This window comes from Paroedura picta, chromosome 10 (genome assembly GCF_049243985.1).
Source record: "Paroedura picta isolate Pp20150507F chromosome 10, Ppicta_v3.0, whole genome shotgun sequence".
NCBI lineage: Eukaryota > Metazoa > Chordata > Lepidosauria > Squamata > Gekkonidae > Paroedura > Paroedura picta.
Genome location: NC_135378.1, coordinates 21623830 through 21648355, shown reverse-complemented (window position 1 = coordinate 21648355; position 24526 = coordinate 21623830). Strand labels below are relative to the sequence as shown.

Genomic DNA, 24526 nt, shown 5'->3' with positions numbered 1-24526 from the left:
AGCCCCTTTCAAAGTGTGTTCTGTGGTTGGATCCAGTCAGATTACCCCCCCCCCCCCGCCGCCCCCATCAATCTCAGCTGCTTGCTGGCCAATCTCTTCATCCATATTGATTAATGAATGGCTGCTAGCCTTGGCAACCAAAAGACACCTCCAAATTAGGATTGCTAAGTCCTCCCCCACCCCTTGCTACTCACTGATGGGGGTGCAGGTGTAGGGTTGCCAGATCCAGTTTGGGAAGCTCCTGGAGATTTGGGGTTGGAAACTGGGGGAGACAGGGACCTCACGAAGGGACCTCACACAGTAATGGGTTTAAACTACAACGGTATAGGCTAGATATCAGGAAATAAATTTTCACAGTCAGAGTAGTTCAGCAGTGGAATAGGCTGCCTAAGGAGGTGGTGAGCTCCCCCTCACTGGCAGTCTCCAAGCAAAGGTTGGATACACACTCTTCTTGGATGCTTTAGGATGCTTAGGGCTGATCCTGCGTTGAGCAGGGGGTTGGACTAGATGGCCTGTATGGCCCCTTCCAACTCTATGATTCTATGATTCACTGGGTAATGATGCTATTGAGTCCCCTTGCCAACTGCACTTAGGGTTGTTCGGCCAACATATAAAGCCTTGCTAGCTCATTTATATTCGCTGGACTACTATTTATCAAGGAGGGCTTTTCTATTGGCAAGAGTAAACTCTTTCATTTCCAATGAATCACAGGGTAGGCTTCACCAGAAAGTTGCTGTTTGCATGATTGTAAAGTCCCAGACACATTAATTCCAGACACTAGGTTGTCTAGCCTTTTGGAACCAATGAGCTGTAATTCAGGATTATATGTCAGATCTAAATTTAAGATGTAGATCTAAGTCCCTTATTATAAAATCTATGCTATGTGAGAGATCTTATAAAGCTTGTAAAACTGCTGATGTACTTGGGAATATGTTGAGAATAAACAGTCATTTTTTGTTAACTCACAAGGGACAAATTTAGTTATTGATGGAATCACTCAGTTTTTTTGATATTTAGTCATGTCTCTCTTGAACTATGTGTTTTGTTATACCAAAGAGAGTGTTACACTCTTGGGTTCAAATACAGCAAGGGCATCAAAACAAAACAATAGGTCCAATTTTAAACTAAATATTTAAGCTAATTATCACATTTTTAAAAAAAGGGTCCCCCCCTAGAGTTTAAGCCAAGCCTAAAAGAGTTAAATTCACACTCAAAATTTAAATAGCATTTAAAATTAATTAGTATGACTAATCACTAAACATCATGAAGTGGAACTTATGTGCGGCCAACTCATTCCCTATGTGATCGACCCTTTCTTGAGGAATGCTACCAACAGGGAGAGAGCGCTCAGCCGATGAGGGCCAGTCAGTTCAATTTGCACTCTGCCAATGAGGGCCAATCAAGTCAAATTGCATGCAGACAGCCAGGAAATCCCTCTAGGATGGAAATGATTATTTATGAGTGAGGGCCAATCAGTTTAAATTACACTCTACCAACGAGGGCCAATCAGGTCAAATTGTGTGCATACAGTTAGGAAAAGCCTCTAGCCTGGGAATGCTCATAGGTAAGTCATGGCCTTCAGCCAGGATAAATTGTGTGCCAAGAAAAGCTTCTGCCCTGGGAATGTTTACTCATGAGTAAGTCATCTGAGGTTTGCAATTTGCAATCTGACAAGGGAGGAATGCTTTGGGGGTAGCCACCTCAGGCAATTGCAGCAGGGAAAATAATGGTGGTGTGGCTGGGGCCAAGAAGATATAGATTTTCCCTTTCCATATGGATGCCACCTTGGTCTTGCTGCGATTTTTCTAAGACCATCACAACAAAGCAAATTTGAGTCAGTTGGCATGGAAAATGGGGAAACTGTAGATGGGGCACAGAAGCATGGGGACATGTGGAGGGGGAGAGACACTGTTTCTCAGTAGCACCTTCCCAGTAGAAGAAGAGTTGTTTTTTATATTTTGCTTATCACTACCCAAAGTAGTCTCAAAGTAGCATATAATAGTTTTCCAATCCTCCCCCCACAACAGACACCCTGTAATGTAGGTGAGGCTGAGAGAGTTCTATGAGAACAGTTTCTAACATGACTGTGACTGGCCCAAGGTCACCCAGCATGTGAAGGAACAGGAAATCAAATTCAGCTCACACATTATAAGCTGTTGCTTGGTGTAGTGGTTAGGAGTGCGGACTTCTAATTTGGTGAGCCAGGTTTGAATCAAACCTGTGATCCCCCACATGCATCCAGCTGCATGGCACTGATAAAGCTGTTCAGACCGGGCAGTAATATCAGGGCTCTCTCAGCCTCACCCCCTCACAGGGTGTCTGTCGTGGGGAGAGGAAAGGGAAGGGGATTGTAAGCTGCTTTGAGCCTCCTTTGGGTAGAGAAAAGAGGCATATAAGAATCAACTCTTCTTCTTCTCCTTAACCAATACTCCACATTATACAAACTGCCATTGCCTGAAAGAGAGATAGCTAGAGCACAGGCAGAAGAAGCTGCTGCAGGAGGATATTGTAAGTTTTTTTTTTTACTTGCTCATTGGCTGTTATAGGATTCTTTTCCTTTAAATATTGACCTTCTGGCTAATGACTTTCCAGAGCAATCCCAGTAGGGAGACACTCAGGTATTTCCTACATGGAGAGGTGATTGTGTGAATAATAAGGCTTGCAATTTCAGAAGGTATGAATGCTTTTGTATTCTGTGTGTTCTCTCTCTCTCTTTCTGTGTGTAGTGGGGAGTGCAACACAGCCCTTAATGCCCATCCCAAGCTACCATTTCCACCAGGGGAATTGATCTCTGCAGCCTGGAGGGGAGCTTTCACTCTGTGGGTTCTCCAGGTCCCACCTAGAGGGTGGCATGCCTGACCAGTGGCAGGGATGCTAGCCTCCAACTGGGACCTGGAGATCCCACTTTTGGAGTTTCTCAAAGCCTTAAGAATATTTCACAAGTTTCTCAATGATAAAAACATTGAGAAACCCTCTGTAAGTTCTTTGCCATCCAATGTTTTCATGTTATATTGTAATATACAACTGTTTTTTATTTACCCTGATATTGAACTGAACTGAAGAACATGCTGACTGAAAGTTTTTTTTTTCAGTTTTTTAAAGCAAATCTTACTATGAATAAAATATTTTCATTTAAGGAAGAAACGGTGACAACTTTAAGAATTATTTTATGTTTATTGGTATTAGCAATCACTGCCACCCAGAATTTCTCTTGGTTTCCCAACTGGAGCCTTGCATCCCTGCACCTCCATGGGGATGCAAAGCCAGGGCTTTTCTCCAGGGGGACTGATCTCTGTAGCCTGGAAATCATCTGCAGTTCCAGCAAATCCCCAGGTCCCAACCTCTCCCACTCTGCAACTTCTTTGCCACAGTGTTCCCTCCTGCCAGTCAAGCCATTTCATCTCCAGGAGCCTTGAAGTCATGAGTATGTGCTTGGTGCAAGGTGCTGCTGGTTCTCAGGGAATGAACTTGCACTTGAGGTCAAGGGAACTGACCTGAAGAAGAAGAGACACAGAGTTATGCATACAGATAAGACTCCCCAGGACTTGTTAGATGTGTCTCACCTTGAGAACGGCAGCCATTCCACTGTCAGGGATCATGAAGTCAAGGGGAAACAGGGTATCACGCTGATGAAAAGGGGGATGTTCCAGCAGAAGGGACCCCTTCTTCAGTTGGTTAACAGGTATCCTTTTTTACCAAGGAACTATCCTTAGGCAAAGAGGGAGGGGGGTCTTGACAACTGGTGCCTTGATCCTTAAGCATATAAATAGATGGGTTGCAAATCTGCATATGACCATGGTGACTTGCCTGCCTGGTGTAAAGGTAGTGGACATTGTGCATAGTCTAGGGTAGAGCCACTGGTCATGGTACATGTTGCCACCAACAATGTAGGGAAATGTTATTATGCAGTCCTGGAGGAAACATTTAGTTTACTGGGTAGGAGACTCAAGGCCAGGACTTCCATGATAGCGTTCTCAGAAGTTCTATCTGTTCCAGGCAGGCACAAATTAGGAGTCTCAATGAATGAATGAGATGATAGTGTAGGGAAGAAAAGGTTTGTATTTGTTAGGTAATGGGGGGCTTTTTTGAACAAGCAGGGCCTGTAAAAAAGAGGCAGCGTCCACTTGTCCTTGAAAGGAAGCAGGCAGCTGGTGCTTAAAATCTCAAAGTTGGCAAAGCAGTTTTTAAACTAAATCTTGGGGGAAAGCCAATAAGAGAAAAAAATGTCTGTGGTTCAGGATATCTCATCACTAAGTGATGAAGGTGCAACTGTTAGTGTTCTAGAGGGGAATAGATTAGGACTGGCCACTAACAGGGTGATGAAGAATCCTGACTACCTGACATGGTCTAGAGGCCACAGGAGTAATGTGGCAGGCCTGTGTCCTAGAAATTATAGATGTTTATATATAAGTGTCTGAGTTATTATGGGGGAGCTGAAATGCTTAGTGTCAGAGGAGAACATAGACAATTCAGGGCATTTCAGAAACTTGGTGTAATGAGGATATATCTATATATTTGATTAGAAGAATGGGGGGAGAGTCAGAGATGGTGATAGAGTAGCTCTCTATGTCAGTGTGAGTGTACAGTCCAGTAAGATTGAGAATGTAAGAGGAATAGCTTCACTTACACCAGTGCTATCGGTGGAAATAGTGTGCCCAAAAGGAAGCTTGACTCTGGGAGTTTGTTACTGCCACCAGATCAAAGGTTGAAGTATGATCTTAAGACAACTAAGGAAAGCATATAGACGAAGTAACAGTGTCGTAATAGGGGATTTTAACTACCCATACATTGATTTGGTCAAGATGTGTTCAAATCAGGAGAAAGAGTTTTGGTTTCTAGATACTCTCAATGATTGCGCCATGGAGCAGATGGTCACTGAAACTACCGGGGGGGGAAATGTGATTCCTGGACTTGTTTCTAAGTAATGACCAAGACCTGATGAGAAATGCAAATGTGATGTGGGATCCCACTAGCTTTCCCAGTAATGAAAATAGAAGGGGGACCATCACGGGGGGAGGGGGCAGTCAAATCGGACAATTAGGGTTGCTTGCCGTCAGCTGTGACCTGGGGATCCCTCAAAATTACAGATCATCTCATACTACAGAGATTGGTTGTCCTAGAGAAAATGATGCTTTGGATGGTGAACTCTATGACATTGTACACCACTGAGGTCCCTATCCTCCAAAGGATCCACTATAAATTTCCAGGATTTCCTAACTTCCAGGATATCCTACCGCCAATGCCCAGGGGGACCTGGTAACCCTAGAGAGGGGCTGCAGGGGAGAAAGAATCAGCCGATATTGTACTGCAGTGCTGGATGAATCTAACTCAGAGGATTCGATCAAGGATCCCATTTATTCCAATGGGAAGGAAGGGAAAGGGGAATTTTGACCAGTTCTCCCTTGCTGCTCCACCACCCTTGATAGTCCCCTGTTCCGCACTAGCAGCGTTGTGGGGAGATCAGTGGGTTGGACCATAAGTTGGGAGGCAGAAAAGTTCAGTTCCACTGGCAGAAGCATCTTACAACGGCAGCAAATTCATTCTGGATCCAACCCAATACGTATTTTTTTCCCCTTTTTCCTTTTCACATTGAAATAAGGCTTTCGAAGCCTTCAGAAGTCCGGGTTTAAATGTCTTCATTTCTAGAGAACAAAATGGGCAGCTTCCAATCCCACATCTCTGGAGGGGTTCGTAGCGGCCTGCCTTTTTTCAATGCCATGACAAAACTTTAACCTAAGAACCTCCATCTCTCTTGGTACAACCAGGCAGCGGTGGCTTCCCCGCCTTTCCTTTTGCCAAGCGAGCAGCTGAGTGCTGGCTTCCTCCCAGCTGTGTTGGACGGCATCCTGAATTTGTTTCCCACCAGACAATCTTCATTGTCTCCTGCTAAACTGGCTGCTAGCCGGAGTGAGAAGAACAACAGTGTTTTAGAAGAGCTGTGAAAGTGCCAGTGCTTGAGCCTTGTACGAATGCTTCCGAAGGTGTTTTGCGGAGGGAATGGAACAGGCTGCCGACTGCTGTGTTAGGGATTGTGCCGGGTTGCTTGTTTTTGTCTGTTCCTCCGTGGCCTCTCTGCCCCATTTTTGTCCCACTTAGCTGAAGCGACTTATTTTGAGAGCAGCAAATTCATTCTGGATCCAAACCACTTGTTCTAGATCCAAACGTAAGCTGCTCAAAACAGAACCGTACAGTTGGAAACTTCCATCTGACTACAGCTCCTCTCCAAATTCTTCTGAAAACCCCGTCAGAAGAAGACGATTTGGGTTTTATACCCTGCTTTTCACTATTTGAAAGTGTCCCAAAGTGGCTTACAAACACCAAATATTTACAAATGTATCCATCAAGCAATTCTGGACAAGGTTTCTCCAAAGATCCTGAGGAGAGGTGCACCGTGCGGCAAAAAATAACCTCACTTTAGTACGAAAGAATTAAAATGAACACAAATTGAGCTTGGTTCCACTTCAGAGCTGGACATTCTTTATATTTTCTAAACGCTTTGATGTGAAAAAAAAATCTTTGATGAAATCGGAACCTTGTCCAGAATTGCTTGATGGATACATTTGTGAATGTTTTCCTCTGGATCCTCGTCACTGAATATTGAGATTTAAACAGGAAATATAATAAACTTTTATGCTTTTTTATTCATTACTGTACACATAAATATTGGCCCCGCATGGATTGTTGTTTTTTGTTTTTGTTTTTTTGTAACACATTGGGTTTCTCTTGACACCATAAATTTAGCATCATACTTACCCTCTGAAGATGCTATATTCCAGCCATGCCACATGGCATCAACAATCTTCTGCAGCTAACCGGCCAGCTAACTGCTCGCTATTTTCGCCATTTTAAAGTGTGAGTTGGTGAATCCCAAAAACTGGATTCACCAGTCTAAAGACTATCCCCCAACAGACAATCAGTAGGCCACCAACGAAAGAAACATATGGAGGCAAAGAAGCTTCTCCCTTCTTACAGAGGATGGAAAGTGCTTTTTTAAAAATGGAGAACAGCCTGGAGCAACGAAGGATGAGGTAGTGGTGGTGGTGGTGGTAGTGGTGGTATGCCACTTTTCTCTACCCGGAGGCATATCAAAGCAGCTTACCTTCACTTTCCTCTCCCTGCAACAGACACCCTGTGAGGGACGTGAGGCTGAGAGAGCCCTGATATCACTGCTCGGTCAGAGCAGTTTTATCAGTGTCATGGCAAACCCAAGGTCACCCAGCTGGCTGCCTGTGGGGGAATGCAGAATCAAATGCCATTCAGCTGGCATAATGCTATTTTTACCCAAGTGTGGAAATGCCCGTTGCTTCTGTGCGCTCCCGTGCTGTCCTCATCAGACTCTCTGATAAGACAGGAATCTGACGCATTAACGCATACACACAAAACCTCCAAGAAGTAAATAAAATGTCCAGCAACTGGTCACACATTCAACACTTTGGCACAGAGAGACCCCTATCTTGCCATGTCCTATCTCTGAAGATACCAGCCATTGTTGTTGTTGTTATGTGCGAAGTCGTGTCCGACCCATCGCGACCCCATGGACAATGATCCTCCAGGCCTTCCTGTCCTCTACCATTCCCCGGAGTCCATTTAAGTTTGCACCTACTGCTTCAGTGACTCCATCCATCCACCTCATTCTCTGTCGTCCCCTTCTTCTTTTGCCCTCGATCTCTCCCAGCATTAGGCTCTTCTCCAGGGAGTCCTTCCTTCTCATGAGGTGGCCAAAATATTTGAGTTTCATCTTCAGGATCTGGCCTTCTAAAGAGCAGTCAGGGCTGATCTCCTCTAGGACTGACTGGTTTGTTCGCCTTGCAGTCCAAGGGACTCGCAAGAGTCTTCTCCAGCACCAGAGTTCAAAAGCCTCAATTCTTTGACGCTCGGCCTTCCTTATGGTCCAACTTTCGCAGCCATACATTGCAACTGGGAAGACCATAGCCTTGACTAAAAGGCCATACCAGCCATAGTTATGGGCAAAACTTCAGGGACTAAAGCTACTGAACCATAGCCACACAGTCTGGCAAACCCACAACAACCTCTCTGTAGCATGACAACTATTACAGCCTAATGGGAGGCATTGGGCCATACAGAAAGTCTATTCAGGCTTTCTGTTAGCACAAATTGACAGACAGGAGTAAATTTAGCATTTCTGCTTACACGGGAATTGTCGCACAAGCAGAAGTTTACTATGGGATTCAGCCAAAGAATTAGCACAGAAAGCCTTTCTACTTAACTTTGAGATGAACGTGCCCTTTTCGAAGTGCCAGAGGCCTGGTACACACAATGAGGTTGCCAGTCTCCAGTAAAAGCCTAGAGATTTAGAAATATAACTGGTCTCCAGGCCATAGGTCTCAAATCCCCCTCAAGTAAATCAGTGTTTAGTAGGGTTGACTGGATGGTATTGTACGCTTGTTGAGCTCTCTTTGTTGAGGTGGAAACTCTCTGGGGTTATGGCCATATCACACTGCTTAAATTTGAACTGTAAACTAATTATGAGCAGGCAGTGTCATGCAGAGGTTAAGGAGGCAAATGCAGTCTTGGCCTCTGTCAACAGAGGCAACACACTAAAATTGCAAGATGTCATAGTCCTGCTGTATACCACATTGGTGAGACTGCACTGTGTTTTTGCTCTTCCGGAGTCCTGTGTGCAGTTCTGGAGGCCTCACTTCAAAAAGGACATGGACAAAATTGAGAGGGTGCAGAGGAGAGTGATGAGGATAATTCAGGGCCTGGGGATTAAGCCCTATGGGGAAAAGCTGAGGGACTTGGAAATGTTCAGCCTGGAGAAGAGAAGGTTCAGAGGGGACATGTTTGCTGTCTTTAAGTATTTGAAAGGTTGTTACTGGGAAGAGGGCAGGGAGTTGTTCCTGTTGGCAGCACAGGAGAGGACCCACAATAAACAATGTGTAGAATAATACTAGCTGGATAGCAGGAAAACATTTTTCATAGTCAGAGTAGCTCAGCAGTGGAATTGGCTGTCTAAGGGGATAGTGAGCACCACCTTATTGGCAGACTTTAAGCAGTGGCTGGACAGATATTTATCAGGGATGCTTTAGGCTGATCCTGTATTGAGCAGGGGTTGGATTAGATGGCCTATATGGCCACTTCCATAACTCTATGGGTTCCACCCCAAAACTCCAAGTTCTGGAGGTGGGAACATGGCATCATTACTGGCATGATATCTGGGTTTTCTAGAAGTGGCATTGGATGGTTCTAGGAACTGCCAGAAATGAGAGAGAGAGAGAGAGAGAGAGAGAGAGAGAGAGAGAGAGAGAGAGAGAGAGAGAGAGAGAGAGAGAGAGAGAGAAATTTCTGGTTGTTCCTAGAACTATTTATCACAAAGTGTTAACAAGGAGGCCTTTTTTAATTGAAAGATATCTGACATCACATCTGGGTTTTCCCAGTAAGTGACGTCATGGTGCACAGGACTTGTACTTAAAAAACTTCTTCTGCCAGCAACAAGGTCTGTTGATGGGAATCCTTTCATCATATAGGGAGGCCTTGTATTTTATGGAAGACGTTCAATATGCAAAGAGGAGCAGAACACCAGAGGAGAGAGAGAGAGGGAGAGAGCTAACTAACTGTTCTGTCACTTGAAATCATTCTTCAGTTCAACTGCTGTTTTGGAGGAAAGCAGTAAGGAGATGTACTCAAAGAAGCAGGCTGTCTCCTGTTGGACCAATTAGGGCACTGGGGGAGCTAATTTCAAAATCATCAACAAGTTCCTCTTCTAAAAGTAAAGGTAAAGGTATCCCCTGTGCAAGCACCGAGTCATGTCTGACCCTTGGGGTGATGCCCTCCAGTGTTTTCATGGCAGACTCAATACGGGGTGGTTTGCCAGTGCCTTCCCCAGTCATTACCGTTTACCCCCCAGCAAGCTGGGTACTCATTTTACCAACCTCGGAAGGATGGAAGGCTGAGTCAACCTTGAGCCGGCTGCTTGGACTGAACTCCCAGCCTCATGGGCAAAGCTTTCAGACAGCTGCCTTACCACTCTGTGCCACAAGAGGCTCCTATTCTAACCATGCTCAATATATATCTCCTCCAATGCCCCTTGCAGGATGCTCTTTATATTCTGCTCTATCAGGCACGCTGCAAATTTGGCATATTCCAAGAGAATTCACTTGTATTAATGGAATAAATGTGGAGTCCAGTGGCACTAAGTCCAACAAAGCTTAGTTCTGGGTATAAGCTGTGTGAGTACATGTGTCTTCACATGAAAGCTTATATCCAGAACTGAAATTTGATGGTCTTAAAGGCACCAGTGGACTCAAAATTTGCACTATTGCTTCAGACCAACATGACTACCCACCTGAATTGTATGAATGGGAATGTGCTATGTTCCTTTTCTTTTTCGCTCACCCATTTGGGGACCCAATCCACAAATTCCGGCTCATCCCAGGCGCATTCATAAAGGTATATTCATTGACTGCAGGGCAATGACAGTAATTAAAATTTGCAGCATGCTGCATCTTAAGAGTGATTTTTGTAAAGATATATGAATGAAGTCTGACTCAAATTTTAATTGGGGTGGGGAAGGCACATATCTCAGCAATATTGAAGAACTTCAGGGAAACACAGCTCTAGGTATTGATTAATGATGGATTAGCAATGAATGGTTTCCTCTTCTGTGGATAAGCTTATGTAAACACGGCTCGTGATTAAATTCCCCTTCTAGCACGTCTTTTTTCAAATCTGTTTGGAAGCTGAGGGCCGGGGAAAGCGGGGTGGAAAAAAATCTCTTTTCTTTAAGTGATGTAATCAAAAAAATATTAAGTCTTACCACAGGCTATAAAGAAATCCCCAATGTAGCATCAGGTTTTTGGTTGTTGGGGTTTTTCTGTTACAGATATAGGAGATCAATATGCAATAAGCCAGCACTACATTTTATGTCTTTTTAAGCATCCCGAAATACAACTGTCCAAGAAAATCATCCAGATATGTCAGGCGGATGCTCAATACTTTCCCATCAAAGAAATTGTAAGAATTCTAAAATCCCTGGTCACTTCCTTCCAATACTTTTCAAGCTTTCTATCTTCAAGAAGGCTGTTACAGTTTCCTGGGAATTGACTCTGCTCTAAAGAAAGCTCCCTCACAATTCATCCATTCTCTTAGGAAACCAAACTTAGCATATTCCAAACTGTAGCTGCCTTTCAGTTCTGGTGACTGCTCTATTGGTGCAACCAGTAATCATTCCCAGGCAGAGGCATTTCCTCTGCACCCTGGATCTCAGAGGGCTGGCAGGGGACTGTTTCCGGGCCTTCTTCAGTCCCTCATCTCCAAAAGGTTTGCAGAGGCTGCCCCAGCTCCCCTCCCATGTCCTCCAATTTGAAAGAGGCCAGGAGACCAGGGCAACATACTGGCAGCAGGGCATGCTCTGAGGCTGGCTCCTATTATGCCAAGCAAACTTCTGAAACTGGTAGGAAGTTGGAGAGCTGACTCCTTGTTAAGCCCTTCCTGGAAGAGGGCTGATTCTTGATTGGGGCTAAACTACTAGTGCAGGCCATTCCTGGACGAGGGCTATCACTTACTAATAGGTAAACTTTCACAGGACAGAGGCTTTTCCTTGGCACCTTGGATCCCAGAGGGATATTATCTGGCCATTTCTGGGCCTTCTTCAGCCCCTCACCTCCAGAAGGTTCTCAGTGGCTTCCCCAGGTCACCCCCACCATGTCTTCTGAGTTGAAAGTGGGCAGGAGGCCAGGGCAGTGTACTGTCAGCAGGACATGCTCTGAGGGTGCCTCCTCTTTTACCCAGCAAACCTCTGAATCCAGTAGGAAGTTGGAGGTGGAGAGCTGAACCCTTATTAAGCCCTTCCTAGCTGAGAGTTGATGCCTGATTGGGTCTAAACTACCTGCATGGGCCATTCCTGGATGAGGGCCAATCAGGTAGTGTGTTACTTGTCATTTTGGGTTTTATAAGGTTCACTGATGCTCCTGAGACTACAGAACTGTAGTTTCTCTGTAGAACTGTATCACACAAGTAATTATCTTCAACGGCTGTCTATCTCTCATTAGTAACCATAGCAGGTTGGGGGCATTGCTTGACAATTTATGGTACTTTTTGTATTCGGGCTGAATCAATCTGGGCAAATACAAAATCACTGATCACTGGTTCAGATTTAGCCAATTAATTCTGCTGAATCTATAGAGTATCCTTAAATGCCTCTAGAACTGCCAAACAGATGATCTCTCAGTATCAGCTGTTTGGTGGCTCTACTCTCCCACCAGCTTTCCCATGTAGCAAAACCCAGCTTTTTTTTTGTTCTTTAAGAAGACTGAAGCAGGGAAAGAGACATTTAAACAGCTACCAAAGAAGTCCTTTCCTTACTCCAACACATTCCCTGTGCCTCCCTTCCCTGAAGCAAGCTGACAGCTGGGTCCTAAATGATCAGATAGAGCAAGTGTAGGGTGACTATGTTCACCCCACACTCATCCTCCCCCATGGAAGTGGGTATCAAGCCTCCACTGCCTGGAAAGGCTCTGGTGGAAGGGGGAAGCATATAAAGATCCCCAAACAACTGATCTGTGATTTGATCAGCTGTTTGGTGGCTCTTTGACCCTCCTTCCCAAGCTGCAGAGAGATCCTACGGCCTGTGACAGCCTGCACAGAAAACATTTAAAGACCCTGAAACACAGCTGATCATCAGCTGTTTGGATATGTTATTTTATATGCCAAAGCAGCTGAATCTAGGCCAAATTCATTCAGGTACCTGTGATTCAACTGATTTTGATTTTTCAGTTCAGCTTGGATTTGGGTACATTTTAACTTATCCAAATGGATCCACCCATCTCTAACCACAACACGTCTTCTCCACTTGTATTCTGGGTCTCTCTTTTTCTACTGTAGAGGTCTGCTTTATAGTGTGCACTTAACTTCCTGAGATCTGAAGGAAGGAGGCGGTGGAGAACAGCATGGCCTGAAACATTTCTATTTATGATAACATAGTCCCACTGTTTCTCTTTTTTTCTCTATGCCTTTTGCCTTCATGAAAGGAAGCGTGGTTTCAATTATTCCCCTGAAACACGGATCAAGCACTCTTGCCAACACACATTTCTGTCCCTTCAAACATTTCTCTGTCACTGAAGTCCACAGACGGCTTAAAAGCTAGGCCCTCTGCCAGGGTTCCTTCAGCTCTTCACCTTGTCATTTTCAAATTCTGTTTGCATCGGTTCAAAGCTGATATTACCTTAATTCACGCTGCATGTATTGAATCTGCAAAACCAGCATCGGTTCCACACGGAGAGGCGGGGTGGGGGGGGGGGAGATGGGAATCAAAATAGATAATTCCCCCCCCCCATTTATTTACATGTGCATTATTCTCTTTGAAGCCTCTCAGGGATTTCCTGGGAAACAAGGCAATGACATTTCTATTTATTAATTGCTCATTAATTATTTAGATTTATATGCCACCCCTCCTGGCAACCTGGCTCAGGGCACTTAACAACATAATAATAAGTACACAGAAAATTAAAGCTTTAACACAGTTGCAATATTCATTAAAACAAAGCTAGTTAAAACATTTCTTAAGATTCCTTTGACACAATATTATCCAAGCAGCTGCCAATAATATTCCTCATTCCAGAGGAGTGGGTCCATTGTAGGAGGGTGCCAACTCAATGATGTTATTGGCCCCAACCAAATACCAGGCAGAAGAGCTCCTTTTTGCAGGCCCTCCAATACTGTGCTATCTCTTGAAGGCCTACAGCTCTTCTGGGAGCTCATTCCACCAGATAGGGACCAGGACTGAAAAGATCCTGGCCCTGTTTGAGGTCAAATGTATCTCTCAAAGGACAGGAATGACTAGCCAGTTAGAACTGGCCACATGCTATGTCCTTGGGGTATGTGTGTAATTAGTCAGGCAGTTCTTTAGATCATGTATGATCTTAAAGGTGAGAACAAAGACCTTTTTACATAGTTCCTCACTAAGGATTCCAAAGGAGGCATTAAAAAGGCACGTAGGTACTACACAATTAATCCTTTAGTTATCAATGGATTTTGTGTAAAAGGAATGTAGAATATAAAGTGAAAGTAGAAGTTCTTGTTTGGAAAAAAGAACACCATGATAAATTTTGTCAGAAGTCCACAAACTTTATTAAGATGAGAAAAAAATTGTAGAGGTAGACAATTTTGTAGTATATTTTCAGTTGCCAAGTGAAATTTGAAGGAAATACAGAACTTCATTCTTGGTCAAAACATCTGAGGAATTCTGAGGGCAATGCATCTATGGCTATTGTTCTGGCTTCTTCTAAGTTCAAAATAAAGGGGGGATTAGTGGGACTGGAGATTATCCAGCCAATGGAGCTAGAGCCAGGAGCAAGATTGGTCCCTCAAAGGATTTGGTGTGTGCTACTGAGTGACCTACCTTATTCTGTGAGGCATCACTGACATATTGGAGATTGTTGAATTCCCCTATTATTGGCTTATTTTTTACCTGCTCATGATGTTTTGTGGGGGATGATAGATAAGACCAATCTCTGACTTGGTTGTTCAGGATAGGTAGGGTGGAATCAGCAAGCATTCTAAAGAACCATGTGTTGATGGAAGGCCATTTCCACCACAGCCTATCATAAGTTGTGTGGGGGTAGGAGAGAATGTCCTAGGCTTAAGCAGCATCAACATAACCTGTTGTCATCTATGTGGAAATCTGAAGATGAAACTTGGCATGCCTCAGCCTATTTTTCATCTTTTTTCAAGGCTGGCAAAATCACTGGCTGAATTTGATGGAGTTGCAGCAGTTTCTGGGGCTGCCTAGTGCTACTGACCCTTGAGAGCACTTGATGTCATGGTTAAGAATGGTAGCTTCTAATATGGAGAACCACTCCTCCTGCACATGCAGCCAGCTGGGTGTGATCTTGAGCTCTCTTCTTATCTACCTCACAGGTTGTCTGTTCTGGGAATAGGATGGGAAAGCAATTGTAAGCCACATTAAGACACCTTGGGGTAGTAAAATGTGGGGTACAAAAAACAGCTCTTCTTAAAATAGGGCAAAGGATATTTATGTTATGATACAAACCAGCCATCAAAACCAACTAAGTTCTTGTGAAGATGTGGCCAAACCTTGGTTTTCCAGATGCTTATGGACTGTTATTACCATGAGCCTCAGCCAGTTGGCCATGCTGGCAGAGGGTCATGGTAATTGTAGTCCATGAACATCTGGAGAACCACAGTTCAGCCACCCCTGCTCTTGTGTGTTGTCCTGCATCTTATTTTGGGGGAGGCATCAGAGACAAGATGCAATAATTCGGGTAAGTTTGGCAACATTCTAAAGTTATAGTAGAAAGGACATCTGGAGTTGGGTAGTTCTGTTTAGGAGAGTTGGATAGGGTCAACATGGAACTGAAAGGGCACTCTTCTTCAAAAGGAGATCTGGAGTGATAGAGTTCTAATCCACACATTGAGGGGGGGATGTTATCACTTTCCTTAAGTATATAATTCTGAATGTAATTGAAGGGGGAGGGGAAAGACATGTTGGAAAATGTCTCATTTTAAGAACCTAACTTGGCTAGGCCAGGCAAGCCTGCTCCAGTCAGATCTCAGAAGCTAAGTAGGGAAGGTCCTGGTTAGCACATGGCAGGGTGACCTCCAAGTAATACCAGAGTAAGTGGCAAACCACCTCCAAACATCTTTTGCCTGACATCCAGACAGTCTTAGGATCTCCTGGCTATATTAGAATAATAGAATCATAGAGTTGGAAGGAACCTCCAGCTCCATCCAATTCAACCCTCTGAAGAATGTAGAAAATTCACAACTACCTGCCCACCTACAGTGACCCCAATTTCATGCCCAGATAATGCCCCCCTCCAAAAAAAACAGAATCCTTGGCTAATCTGGCCTAGAATACATTATCTTCCCATTCTATGCACATGCCATGCGATATATAAATACAATCAATAAATCATTTTAAAAAGAACCTCCATGCATATATATACCAAGGATTGTTAATTATTCTCATTTATTTATTGACTTTGCTTGTATCCCACCTTTCTCCCCAATGGGAATCCAAAGCAGTTCACATCATTCTCCCCTCCTCCATTTTATCCTTACAGAACCCCTGTAGGGTAGGTTATGCTGAGCATGTGTGAGCCTCTGCTCACCCAGCAGGCTTCCATATCAGAGTGGGGATTTGAATCTGGATTTCCCAGATCCTAGTCAGGCACTATTCCATGCTGGCTCTTGGGAAGCAGGAAACTGACACTTCAGCATCCGGGTTTCCCATGTTTGTTCCAGCAAGTAATCTGTGTAATCCTGTGCTCTGGAATGAACAGTTTGCATCTGTGTCAGACATGCTAAATTTGAGGCGTAGGTTTTGCATAATTCCCACACGAGCATGGGTTGTGTCTGTAACACACAAGGAACAAGGACTTTGGCCTATCCCCTCCATGGCTTTGCTAACCTACAAGGATCCCAGGGGGGGTCCGGACTCAACACGTGTATGATATAATGTCTGAATCCAATTGCCGTATTTGCCGGCGTATAAGATGACTGGGCATATAAGACGACCCCCCAACATTTCCACTCAAAATACAGTACTATGGGCCACTATGGGCAGCTATGTCTATCCCAACTGAAGTGCACCCGGCGTATAAGACGACACCCCCACTTGGAGGCATGTTTTTCAGGGGGGAAAAGTAGTCTTATATGCCAGCAAATACTGTATTTTTTGTTGTAGAAGGCTGTGTTGGCCTTGCAAAGGGGACCTGCTCCAAACAGTATCTCTGAGAACGTAAGAAAAAGCTCTTGAATACTGCATTTCCACTCATCCTGAAGAATTCTTCTGAACATTACGGGCTGAACTAATGTAGCAGAAAATGCTTAATGAATCCTTGCACCTATATCCATTAGCACTGGGATTTCTCACATAAATTGCTTGCTCTGAAATTTGGTTATCTTTGTTCTTCTGATGACTAAGCAGTGGCAAACGCCGGCATTAAGGGGCTTTGCATTACACTTCATCAATACCACGTTTGCTGGGATGTTATTGATGAGGGCAGGAAAGCTGTGTAGGCATCTCAGATATCGTTTGTGCCAAGCAAATCTTTGATTCATTTTGTGTCCTAATGAACACGCAGCACAAGGCTTGTCCAGTGAGCTATGCAGAGAACAGAACGAGAAAGCTATTTATTTTTTTTTTATTCGTCAAATGTTCAATCCTCGACCGGTTCTTTTACAGATTCCCAAATACGTTTCCAGGATAGGGTTGAGTGAGTTTCCTTTTTCGCATTTGATTGTTCTGGACTTTTGTTCTTTGCTGCGTTCCGTTCCTAATTCCCCATTAATTAGGAGCGTTTCTAAAATTAATTCTGGAACTGTGCACAGTTTCCTCTGACTTTCTGAGCTTTCAGTCGATTTGTAACTGACAGAACGTGACATTTTAATCATTCTCGGGACTCTCAAGTCCTATGTAATATCCTGGGATACTGGAATTAATTAAAACCTGGCACTACAAAGGATTCTGCATTGGGGCCCAAATTGTAACTCGTGAACCATAATGCTGATTATGTTGATCTACTAAAAGATCCTAACCATTTCCAACTGCCTTTTTATTCCATTTTAGGAACTGTTTGCTAATGTTTTTCCCCCTGTCATTTCCGATAGAACCATTTAATAGCCAGTTGCTAGCAGAACTTATTTACCTGTTCGCACTAGCTTGCATCAGGTCAGAAAAACATGGTCAAGCCGCTTTTGAGGGATACGACTTTCTTCCATTTTCTACCCTTGCATTGTGTTGAGTCTGCTCCAGCAGAGTGATGTATAAATTTAAATCTGTCTGTCTGGATCCAGTCAGCTTTTGAAATCCATCCTCACGCAGTTCTCAGTTTGTACAATTGCAGATCTGGATATTTCATACAAGATACAGCTTTATAAAGGAAGTACATATTACCCACTCAGTCTGACAGCATCTCTCTAGGTTCTCTCTCAAGCCTGAGATCCTTCTAGACGGAGGTGGTTGGTGTTCAACCTGTAACTTCTGGCATGGAAATCAGGAGCTCAATTCCGGTGGAAATTTCCCCTCCCTACACCAAAATTAATTGGAATTGAAATGCTTATGCAGTGGCACCAACTGTGATTTGCCAGCTTTAATAATCATCTTACATGAGTAGAAATATTCCCAGAGAACACTCTGGTGATGTGAAAGTTTTATCTTTTTTCTGTGCTGGCTATTGAGTGTTCGGAACCATGTTATGGATCTGTAGTATCCAAAAAGTTAGCAGAGTGCTTAAATAAGCTAGTGTGCACTGCACAGCATGGCATCACTGGCTACTGAGTATATGTAGGCCAAAAGAAAAAAGAACATAAAGAAAGAAAGCATAGACTCTGGTTTTGCTATTAATGTAACAGCTATTTATTAGAGAACTCCATTCTAGAAAGGAAAAGTAAGAATATAGTTCCTAATCTAATCTAGCTAGCTGGATGGGGAAAGATTCGGGAGGCATCTGCAGCCAGGCAATCTGGACAGAGGAGGCAGGAAACAGGAAGTTGTCATTAAAAGACTCAGTCAAACCTTAAAGAGACAGCCTCAGAGAAACAAGAAAGGTCAGTGGTCTGTATTTCTATCTATCTCGCTGACTCTATGGCAGTGGTCCCCAACCTTTTTATCATGGAGGACCGGTCAACGCTTGACAATTTTACTAAGGCCCAGGGGAGGTAGTCTTTTGCTGAAGCAGAGTAGCAGGGCAGCCCCCAAGGCAGCAGCCAGGGAGGAGGACGAGGAGGGGCCGCGGCCCAGTACCGACTGATCAACGGACTGGTCCCTGGACTGGGGGTTGGGGACAACTCCTCTGTGTTACGGAATCTTCTACTCCTGCAGGCTGAGGAAAGAAAAATTGCTCAGGGCACAACTTTCAGCATTTTGAAACCTTTCAGTGTTATTCTTTCTACGACTACTGCCACCATCTCTGTTACTGGACTGGTTATTTTTGGGAAAATGAGAGAGCATACAGAATTACTCATATGAGTGATTCCAGCCAGTTAGAGTTTACCAACAGAATGTTGCTACATAACCATTGATGGAAATCCAGCCAAATAGGAAAGGAACAGGATCACATCACAATGTTATGTTGCCAATGGGACTTGGCTATGCAATTGCATCCTCCTTTCAAAGAAGAGCAGTAAAGAGTCCAGTGTTTCCTAGATTGGTCATCAAGATGGCTAATGAACAAAGAACCCAATTATTAATTTTTTATAGTATGGCATGTATGTAATATAGGCAGGAAATCCTAAGGCTGTCTGGCAACAAGGCAAGAGATGTTTGAGGTGGTCTTGCCATTGCCTTCTGCCACATCATGACCGTGGTATTCCTTGGTATTCCTTCCAAGTGCTATCTAGGGTTGACCCTGAAATCTGAAATCTGAAATCAGGCATTCCTGGGAAATCCGGGTATTATGACAATGAAATCATGGCCAATGTTGGTGATTTCCCAAGAAATTCTGGAAAATCATCAGAAGAAATATGGCGGGGAAACCCTGACAAAAATGTTCACAAAAATCTGGAATGGGTTTTGCTCAGTCTTGTTCATGCACCACACTGTTACCCCTGAAAGTATTTATCAATTATTATAATCTTGAAAAATTAAATACAATAAGAAACACCCTCCAAGTATATCTGGAGTGCAAATACATGTTCACTGGAGGCTAATTTCCCTTGGGAACTTTTGCAGCTGCCTGGATAGCCAAAGCTAGGCCTGTCTTATCACACCATGGAAGCTAAGTAGGGTCAGACTTGGTGAGTATGTGGATGGGTGGCCATGAGGGGAAATGGTTGCTATGCAAGAGCAGGCAATGGACAACCACTTCTGAACATCTCTGGCCGTGAAAGCCCTAAAGAGTTGCAGTGATCCAACTGTGATTTGATGGCCAACAAAAAAATTCAACAAATCATTTTGAGTGTAGAAAGTTTAAAATGTAGGCTCTGGAAGCATTTGTGTGTCAGTATAGTGCTATGGGATTAACAACCCAGCTGGAGTTCCTACAAGGTCATGGGTCAGGGAAGAATATAGCAAATGTTTATGACTTTGTGCCGCTCCTTCTCGGCTCTTTAATGACCCTTCAGAAAAAAAGGTTAAGTCAAATGATCTTCTCTGGTATCCTTGCAGCTTCCATGAATGCATGAGTCCATTATGTGACCTCTACCACTGAATAAACAACTCCCTCTCAGCATTTCAGGAATGTTAATCCTTTGAGCCTGCTCTCCTCTTATACATTTTCCTCCCTCTTCTTTTTGATGGAGTTATTTCCAAAGAAAATGAACCCAAACACTGATTGAATTAGTGATTCTGTACATAATATTAATACGGTAAATTGGGGATTGCAGGGAATCGCAAGGGGGAATAAATGCTTGGGGAATGCCCTGCCCCCTCCCAAATTACTGCTGCAAAGATAATAAAAGACAGGGTTTCCAACTCCTGGTTTAGAAATATTGGAATATGCAAGATCTGCCATGTGCATTATTCAATGGAATATGGCATCAGAGGTGATGTACACGAGGAAGATCCCCCAAATATTTGGAAGACTGTGTTTTGTTTGATGAAGCCCTGTTTTTTAGTGAACTACTAAGAGCCATTTAAACATGAGTTTTGTTATAAAGGTATTACTCCTATAGCTTATAAGACATTTTTGGTAAAGCACCTAATATATTATTGCATCTAAAATACATGGCCTTTGACTAGAACTCCATTCAAGTAACAAGGAGGAAAAATACTTTCAAAACATTGGCTCTCTTTTGTTGTAGTAGTTTTAGGATGGCATAGATGCCAGTTTGGAGGAAAGGTGGCATGGTATTAGGGTTGCCAGATCCCTCCTGTCAGCCAGTGGAGGGTGGGGGACATACTGTGAGTGAGAGGGAGGCTCAGACAATATTGCAGTGACCTGTCTACATCACTTCCAACATGACTCGGAAGTAGGCATGACTGATTTGGTTCAGATAAGCTGAAAAGTATCTGACTCAATGCTGACTTCAGTATTTGGAAGGCCTTTAAAGAGCTCCATGCCTCTCACTATCAGCTGTTATGTGGGGAGCTCTTGAAAGGACACTCTATGCCTTCAATGGTATTGGGAAGTCTTATAAAGGGCACCTCCACATAACAGCTGATAGCAAAATGTGTGGTGCTCTTTATATTTAAAGCATGCTTTACCTGCCGGTATCAGCTGTTATGTAGGGCAGTCTTTAAATGCCTCCCTATTCAATTGCGGGCAGCTCTGCCCGTAAAGGCATAGAGAGGCATTTTTACAGAGCACCACACCAAACAGCTGACAATGACAAGTCAGCTGTTTGGTGGCCTTTCTCTTCCCCCGCCTCTCAAGCAGTGGAGACATTCTCTGTTGCTTGGGAAAGGGGAGCCAAACATCCTCACCTGAAACTTTTCAGAATCAATTTGGCTGAATCCAAAAAAGTTAAGACTGCTTCAGGTACTTTAAATTCAGCCTGAATTGGTTCAAGCCAAAGCCCAAACGGTCTGTTTTTTTTTTTTTTTTTTTTTTTTTTGCACATGGCTACCTAGAAGTCTTGACATCATGCAACAATGTCAGGGTAATGCCCTTGGATTTGGACAAAAATTCTATAGTGAATCTGGCTTCTACCATAAAGTTTTTGCCCATATACCAGAGCGTCACCTTGATATCGTCAGCATGATGCTGCCTCTTTGAGGTCACGCCAAGTCTTTGCAACGTGCCATCATGAGTCAGTTACAACTCAGTGGCATGCCCCTGTTATCCACTCTCCCCAACAAGAAGACCTCATGGATACCCAAACTTCACATACACATACACATGAAACACTTTAAATGGTCTCTCTTGCTTCCCAGAATTACCCTGGGTCAGAAAGAACAGTCATATTCTGCAAGACTTGCAGTTTTCCCTCCGGAAGTGAAGTTTCCTTTCTCTGTTTATAACCAAACCCCGTTGCAGCCTGCATCAATTTCGTTTAAATTCAGCAGGGAGGGGAGACCACAGAGGAGTATTACCAATTAAAATTGTCACCCATAAATATTATATGACTACCCAATATAGGTACACCTCCCATTCCAAATGGATGCGCTTAGGGCAGTCTAGGAAAATTGAAGACGCTGCCCCTGGGGGGAAATGTAAAAGAGTTTAGTTTGTGGCTAAATAGGAAGGGAGGGGGAAGAAAACCCAAATCCTGAGTCCTAGGAATACTCAGTATATTTCTTGAAGAAATAATGAGGAATGTTGCCTCAGGCTACTACTTGTCTCAAATGGCTATTAATTCATTAATCCTCAGGAAATGCCAGGGGCAGCATCCATTCCTGCATACACATTACTCTGGGCCTGACTCGCAGGCATCTTTTCCTGGAGCATGAGAAAAAGTTCCCAATACAGATTCTGGGCCACTCTTCCTTCCCCAAGGTGGACCTTTGGTGTTTTCTAATTTCCTTAGTTTGAATCTTCAAGAAGAAACAAACTTGACAAATCCATTTTTGGGAGGGGGGGTGGTGTTTTTTGTTGTTGTTAAAAGCCTAGATCAGGGGTAGTCAAACTACGGCCCTCCAGATGTCCATGGACTACAATTCACCAGGAGCCCTTGCCAGCATTTGCTGGCAGGGGCTCCTGCGAATTGTAGTCCATGGACATCTGGAGGGCTGCAGTTTGACTACCCCTGGCCTAGATGGATGCAGATGATGAAGATGACTGGTTTTTATACCTTGCTTTCCTCTGGTTTTTATACCTTGCTTGTTTGGGGGGCATTGGCTTTTTTATGGTTGAGGTTGTAAGCCAGCTTGAGCAGATCTCTGTGGGGGGGGGAAATGAGGTCTAAAAAACAGCTCTTCTCCTGATGCTACTGCCATTTCTTCTGGGTTTTCTCGCAGGTGAGATGGTATGCTAGCAAGGCTGGTGATCTTTTTAAAAAAACAACAACAGCCCTTTCCTCCTCTTTTTGGAGAAGCAGCAGGCAAGAAGGGCTTGTAGTGAGCACTTCCCATCCCAACCAGGGGCTTTTCAGCCCCTCTGTCCAGTTTATGAAAGGTAGTTTTCTGCTTGCTTAGACCATTCAGTTATCTCTCAGTTGCTACAATGTGTGGGTAATAATTATGTCCTTCAAATATATATATGAATTTTGCAACAATTTCAAGAGCACTCATGAGACCTCATGAGTTTCTCTGCCTACTTTGACCCCTTAAGAAAATAGCTCCATTGGGACCAGGATGACAAGGAAATTTCTCCTGAGTGATTTCCTTGGAGCCCAGATATAATTGATGTGCTTTCTGGATGAGTACTCTGAGGTACATAGAAAGATAAATCTTAATAGAGGACTCCCCCCCTCCCCCCCTTTTTTTTTGCATTTCTTATATTCTGTGCCCAACTAAAAACAGAAATCTGTTCACAATTAGGCAACTTTGTGGCTTCACTGTAAAACCACCGGATCATGCTTCTCCCCCTCCCCCAATTTAGGCAAATAACAGTCCATTCCTCAGTTTCCAGCATGGGCCATATCTATGGGATCACCTCTTCCCTTAGGTGCTCCAAAGATCGTGCAATCAAAATCTGCTCAGGGGCCCTTGTCCCAGAGCAGTAAAACTGGCCTCAACTAGGGCCAGGGCTTTTTCAGCTCTGTCCCTGGTCTGGTGGAATGCACTTCCTACCGAGATCAGGGTCTTCAGAGATCTTAAACCAGCCTTTCTCAACCTTTTAACTGTTGAAAACTCCCTGAAACATTCTTCAGGCTTTGAGGAACCCCAGAAGAGGTGTGGTCTTCAAAAGACGGTTGGGAAGGACATCTTTATACATGCCCACCCAGGGTCCCTCCCATTCCCACTCCCTCCAGGCCCATCACTGGCCATTTTGGGAGGGGAGTCATAACCATATGACTACATATGGTTATATCACCTGATAAAAGCTTAACTGTGTGTGTGTGTTTGTGTGTGTGTGTATAAACTCCCACTCATTTGAGAAACCCTTCCAGGGCCGTCAAGGAACTCTAGGTTTTCACAAAACTCTGGTTCAGAAAGCCTGCCTTAAACATTTTCAGAAAGTCTGCAAGAACAGTGTTATTCCGCCAGTCCAGGAATAACATCATGAAAATGCTAGCCTCCCTCTTTGAGAACCATCTAATCTCTACCAATTAAACACCACCCAACCCTCAGAAGATCTGAAAATACAAAATAGGTGGGTTTTATAGGTTTCAATATTTTCTTTAAAACTTAATTAAATTGTTGAACTGTTATACATGTATTGTAGGTGTATTGTATATTCCTTGAGTATACCAAGATAGATAGGATATAAAAATATATTACTATTACTATTGTTGTTGTTGTTGTTATGTGAAGATAATAATTTCCTTGCAGTCTAGGTCATGAGGCTGTCTGACAGGACTCAATTCCCTCAAACACAGAAATGATCATGGAGACAGATCCTTTGACTGGCTTTCTTCAGAGTACTTCTTCCAGAGAACAGGAAAAGAAGGAAAGATCACTCATTTCTTACAGATGCAGACATCCCTCGGCATCTCAAAATCACAACAGTGTTTCAGAGTCCACAGTGGTTTGTTTTGTAGGTCATAAAATGTGTAGCTTCTA

General features: G+C 43.7%; 1 long non-coding RNA gene across 1 annotated transcript; it reads left to right on the top strand.

Annotated features, from left to right (window-relative positions):
* Positions 1–2602: 2602 nt before the first annotated feature.
* Positions 2603–24526, top strand: LOC143819049 (uncharacterized). Its single transcript, XR_013224741.1, has 2 exons — positions 2603–2674; positions 24296–24526. It is a non-coding gene; the product is annotated as an uncharacterized LOC143819049 (long non-coding RNA).